Source organism: Triticum dicoccoides, chromosome 4A (genome assembly GCF_002162155.2).
Source record: "Triticum dicoccoides isolate Atlit2015 ecotype Zavitan chromosome 4A, WEW_v2.0, whole genome shotgun sequence".
NCBI lineage: Eukaryota > Viridiplantae > Streptophyta > Magnoliopsida > Poales > Poaceae > Triticum > Triticum dicoccoides.
In genome coordinates, this window is record NC_041386.1 from 614,801,898 (window position 1) to 614,808,466 (window position 6,569).

The 6,569-nt window shown below is 46.8% G+C and overlaps 1 pseudogene; it reads right to left on the reverse strand.

Annotated features, from left to right (window-relative positions):
* Positions 1-1,613: 1,613 nt before the first annotated feature.
* On the reverse strand, positions 1,614-3,474 carry LOC119287358 (annotated as a pseudogene).
* Between the last annotated feature and the right edge of the window lie 3,095 nt (positions 3,475-6,569).

The window sequence follows — 6,569 nt, forward strand, 5'->3', positions numbered from 1 at the left end:
TTCTATTATTTTTAGTGCAATTTTTAAAATACACACTAAACTTTATTAGAATACAGAATGGCCATTTTCAAAGAAATAATGAACATTTTAAAAGTACTCGTGGAACAATGTCTAGATACATGAAGAACATTTTTTAATACATGATGAACAATTTTGAGAAAATAAGTTTTTTCCTAACAACCAATGAATTGTTTTCCAGATACATAGTAAACATTTTTTAAAAACATGCCGAATATATTTTTTAAATACATAGTAAACCTTTTTAAAGTACATAACAAATGTTATTTAATACATGGTAGAAAATTTAACACGCCTTCAACAAACAAATTAACACGCCTTGAACTATTTTTCAAAATAGGAAAAATAAAACCTAACCAGATAGAAACACAGAAAACTGGAGAAAAACTTGAACTATGAATACTAAAATAAACCCAAATCTGTACTCCTAAAGGGGAGTCCATACATCGTTTCGTTAGTACTCCCCCATCCGTCGTACGACCTTCTCCGCTCACCGATTTTTCTTTTGCTAACTAACATCCCATGTCCTGATTTTCTGTTTCGCCTAAGGCCTCGTACAATGCAAGGTGCTGAGAAAACTAAACCAGGCTTTCTTGAAGCACCGGTGCTTATTTGTACAGGTTAGATGCTTAATTAGACGTCTCTCCTATAGAAATAGGCACTGGTGCTTCAGAAAAACCCGGTTTATTTCTTTAAGCACGTCCAAGCACTTAGCATTGTACAAGGTCTAACATCCACAACCCGAAAACAAAAGGTCAAGGAACACCCACGCACGCAAGCCCCAAAAACCACAAGCGGAAGAGAGGAAGGATTTTTTTTGAATCGTCCGCCTGCGCTGCCGCATCCGCTGGGCCCCCCTCGCTACCTTGTTGTCCTCTTTCACTGTCGGAGCCGTCGAGATCCTCTGCAGGTAGGATTTTGCTAGGCTTTCCAAGAGATCGATCGATGGATGGTGGGTGGCAAATCGGTGGCGATGGGTCTAGAGACGCGGATGCCCTGCACAGCGCGGTGTCGGCGGCAGCGACACCCCTGGGACCACCATCAAAGACCCCGCTATCGTTCTCCCCTATCCCTCTCCCAATTCGAGAGCCATCGTCGCTCATCTCATGGCGTCTCTTCCTCATCGCCGCCGTCCATGGGGAGAGTCCACCATCAAAGGTCATCGTACACAGTCTTCACCGCTTCTTGCAGAACCGCCACTCCCGCCACCTCTAGGAAAGCATTGATGCCACAACTGCTGGTCCACAGGTAGCTTCCCTCCTCCATGGCGTAAATTGTACACAGATGGATTATATCTAAGAACTTGTAATTGGTCTATCTGCAGAGGCAGAGGACAGAGATACTTTTTATGATGTTATCTAGGCTGGTCCCATCATGGATGGCAGTGTACTCTTTAAATAGTAGTTTTGTAATCTTAGGCTGGACTCTTTTTTATTATTGATGTAAGATGATATTTAATTTTTGATTGTGTTGAACGTGTCAGCTATGTGCATCGTGTTATGCACAGGACGCGCATTCGCTCAATGCGAATGTATCACCTTGATATATCGGTCGAATGAAAATGTGCTTTATCCCCCACAAAAAAAAGTGCTTTATTGAAAGAAAGAAGTAATACATGATGACTCTCGAGGAATTTGCTTCTAGAATTACAGACATAGCTCCTAAGTGAATGATCCCGAATAACAATATCGAAGCGTGTCATGATCCTTGATGAACTTGAAGTGTATGTTATTCCGCAAATCTTGCCTTGACTCTTCAGCAATTTGCTTCTAGAACTTCATTCATAATTATTCTAAGTGAATGCTCTCGACTAGCAATATCATAGTGTGTGGCATGATCAATCTTGACGAACTTGAAGTGTATGTTATTCTGCCGATGCTGCCTATGCAGCTCCTTGGCGAACGACAACACGCTAACCAAATTGATGCACCCATCTCCGTCGCCATGCACGATCTCTGGGGCGACGTCAAAGTTACCTTCCCAATATATCGCCCGCTCCATCGTTTGTACGCCGGCCCCATTGAGGTATGTTGTTGGTACCATTGGCGCGTCAACCCTCAGCATTGTCGGAAGCACCCGTTTCGTGAAGGGCACAACTTCATCAGTGCTGTAACCGAGCGCCGCAAGAAATTGTGGGTAGTCGTATGACGAGTAGTTCCTGTTTTTGGTGATCACGAGCGGCTTTTGACCAAAAACAGCGGGAGATGGCAGGGATAGAAGGGGACTCGCGAAGGCCCTCCACATCTGCCGCAATGCAAGTGGGTGAACGGTTGGAAAATCAATAACACCCTTCGGTCCGGATGCAAGGTTCGAGAGCACATGCGTGAAGCCCGTAGGAGGTGTGGGTGAGATGACAATCATATGCTTGATAATCATATTTTCCGCAAAAAAAAAGAGATGACAATCATATGCTTGATGAACTTTTGCCTCCATGGAAGGGAAGTCGAGTTTAGAAAATCGAGCCACCAAAGCTATGGCCAATGAGGATGACCGGCTTGTTCCCGTTCTTCTCACTTGCAAGCTGCACCAGATCCTTGACATGAGCGTAGTAGTCAGAGTACACCTGAGATGGCTGGCCGGACGGTGGTGGAGCATGACGTAGATCGTAAGGAGCTCCGAAAAGAGTATCTTTGTCATGATATCCTAGTACTTCCAGTTGTTTGCGGAGCCTTATCATACAAAACATGTTATGCCTGGACATGCATGGCAAACATAATGCAGTAAGTGCCAATAGACTGATCTAGAATAGGGTGCAAGTCATGATATGTAAAGCTTGACCAAAATTATAGAGAAAAATATGAGATCTAATTGAATACCATGAGCTACATCGTGAGACATAGTTTTCTGTTACACTCCCTCCGTACCAAAATAAGTATTTCAACTTTAGTACCACTTTATTTATTAGGCATTTTTAGCGTTGATATTTTTCTATGTAACGCTGGCTAAACTTTGCAAAGTTTATACATCTTTATTATTTAAAACGATGTACGCACTAGAATTGGGAACCGAGGAAGTAAACTACAAGCTTACACGTCATTCTTGGAGGTGAATCCGTATGCGGAGCCGAAGCCCGGCACGCGGGTCTCGACGCCGGGGAGGTTGCGGTAGTCGTCGAGGGCGGGGTCGAAGACGAGGGTCATCTGCTCCTCGAAGCACGGGACGTAGTCGTGGCGGAGCAGGTCCCAGATGTTCTTCCACAGCGGGAACCATCCCTTGCCCTTGAGCGCCCCGCAGCGCGGCAGCGACGGCGTGTCGGCGTCGGTGAGCCGCACCTCCAGGTTGGGGCAGCTGAAGCCAGGGAAGAGAATTATGGGGTGGTAGACTCGGAGCTGGTCGGTTGCGCCGCCGTGATCACTCGGCGGCGCTGAGAGGTAATGGCGGAGGGGAGGCGGCAGGAGCAGGAGCAGCAAAGGCAGTAACCGAAGGAGCGCTGTGCTCATCGCCATGGGATGGGTGTACTCAGTGTTGGCCTTCTGTATGGAGTATATGTGATCTCCATGCCAAGACAGAATTAACAGGGACATGATGCACGTCCGCGTCAGAAACCAGTCCACGTGCTTCTCGTGGGTACTGTGCACGACTGCCCACACTCCGGTGGTAGATGCCATGTGCGGCTGTGCTTGCTCCGCGGCAATGTAGCTAAGATATTTGTGCTGTGACTGAGCTTTTTCTTTTTTTTTTTGCGAATGACTGAGAATTGAATTAAATCCGTAAAGAAACTACTGTGTGGACGACAATAGCCGGACGAACTGCGCACGATGGAGTATTCAACGGTGTAGGTTCACTTTGAATTGACGCATGGACAGGTTGATGTGCTTCATCGTGCGGAGATCGTCCACAACCGTCGTGTATAGCAGCACTAAATCCGTAAGAGCATCTACACAGCTGGGCTCCCCAAACCCTTCCCATATGCTCAGGCGGACGGCCCCGTCACTGACCACAAAAAAAAAACATGACCCGGCCGGATGCCTCATATCAGCCTCAAAGTCCGGACTGGCCAACATCCCTCATCTCGAGCCTAAATCTGTGACGGATATGGGGAGGCACGGGTGAGTCTTTCACGTCAGATTCGGCCCACGCTGGCTCACGCTGACCCCACATATATTCGTCCTCATTCACTTCACGAACAAAACCCTAGCCACTCCACTCTGCCCCCAACTCCCTTCCGTTGATTTCTAGCCTTCTCCGGCATGGCGAACGGCGGATCAGAGTCCTCGGTCACCTGATCTATGGACTGGGACTGCCACAACCCTAGAATTTGCTTTGTAATTAGTTGCATTAGTGAGTAGCATCATGCATCCTTTTATTTTCAAAGGAAATTGAAATGTGGGAATTTTCAAAGCCTTAGAAAAATTAAATAAAAAGAGCAAAGAACCCTGGATATCTCATTCAATTGTTCCAAAGTGTTCCCTTACTTGCTTTGAGAAATTTGGCAAGAACTATAATTCAAACCAAAATTTAAGAACATTTTTAAGGAATTATTTTGGGCATTTGAATTTAAATCATATTGTATTTGCATTTGGATCTATATTCATATTAATTGGAATATAAGTTCAAAATCCCTGGAATATTTTATGTGCATTTGGAATTGTCCAATGAGCAACATAAAAATATTTAGAGGCAATTGGCACTAGTTTTCAATTCAGTTTGGATTTAAAACAGTGGCAAAGATTAAAATAAAAACAATAAAATGGAAACAAAAAGAGATAGAAGACTAACCTGGCAGCCCACCTGGCCTGGCACTGTTGGCCCAGCCCACCAAGGTTGCCTTCAACCTTGTGCCCACTGGCAGCCAGTGCACGCGCCCGACCACGCCACCTCCTGCTTAAGGATGGCAATGGGTCGGGTTTGGATCGGGTTGAACAATATTAAATCCATATCTATATCCGTGCAGACACTCTTTGCCCGCCCATGAAAAAATCCACGGGTGAAAAATTATGTCCATCTCCAAACCCGATGGATATCCATACCCACTGGATATCCATTGGGTCCTCTCAAGACATATAAATAAGGCATATCAAATTGTTTACATAAGGAGATAAGCTCTTCCATTCTTCACCTCGTGGCAAGCTAGGCATCATTTATGGTAATCAACGTCCACTAACAACCTAATACTCCCTCCGTTCCTTAATATAAGGTGTATAGATTTTTGAGAAAAAATCCAAAATATAAGGTGTATTGTGTTGCACCACTCATTTGGATAATTTTTTTAGGGATTTGATTACATTTCCTTCTATCATGCAAGCTCCTCTATACTCTCATGTCAATTAGTCAGGTGTAATCTCACCCAAAACTTGTGAAATTTTCCCTCCACATGTGTTCTTTAATTTTCGTGCCAAAAACTATACACCCTATATTTAGGAATGGAGGGAGTATCATTTAGTATTTTTCTGAAAGATGAGAATGATGAGGAGATAAAAATAAGGGAAGGGGCGCTGGAGTACGTTACCGTGGGGATTGAATGTCAACTAATAAAAGTTACGATGGGGATTGCACAATTTCTTTTGCATGTTTTAGATAACAAAGTGTTAAATTGCAGTGGAACATGTGACAATGGGGTAGGGATAGCAGATTTTTTTCCATTAAGTAATACTATCGGGTCGGGTTAGGGTATACCCATGGGTACAAGATTATATCCATGCCCTACCCACGAGTAATCGGGTCGGGTTTGGGCGTCGCCCATGGGCACAAAAGCATATCCAAACCCTATCCATTCGGGTCGGATATCCATGGGTATCCATGTCCATGGATAAAATTGCCATCCTTACTCCTGCTTCACCATGTCGCGCTCCCCTTGAACCCAATCTCGCCCCAAAGACGTGGACGAAGGCCCACAGCGACCCCCTCCTCCGCTGGTCTTTCTCCCCCTCTCTCCCTCGCTTCTCTGCTCACCCGAGCATAGCCATGGCCGCCGTAGCTCGCCCGCGTTCCCACCATCGACGTAGCACCTTGCCAATGTGTCCTAGCCATGGGATACCCGGCCCAGCCGGCCCGACTCGAAAAAGCCCGACCCAACCTGGCCCGAAAAGCCCGACCCGACCCTGCCTGACCTTGCCCACGAGTCAGGCCTGGGCCTGAGATCTTGGCCCGACGACCAGGCCAGGCCGGGCTTGGGCCAAACATATTTGCGATTTAGGGAAGGGCCGGCTCGAAGGACCGAGGCCCGGCGGGCTTTTCAGTTGATGGGCCGGGCTTCGGCCTGATATCTAGGCCCGGCGGCCAGGCCGGGCCCGGGCCTAGGTTTTTTGCAACGGGCTTTGTCAGGCCAGGATCGAAGCCCGACCCGGCCTAACGTATGGCCAGGTATACACTAGTAGGTAAACCACCATTAGTCCCGGTTGGTAAGGGCCTTTTGTCCCGGTTTCTGAACCGGGACTAAAGGGTCGTTATTAATGCCCTAGCCCTTTAGTCCCGGTTCAGTCTAGAACCAGGACAGATGAGCCTCCACGTGGCCGGTGCGCCGAGCCCAGGCAGGAGGGCCTTTGGTCCCGGTTGGTGGCACCAACCGGGACCAATAGGCATCCACGCGCCAACATTTCAGGGGCTGTGGT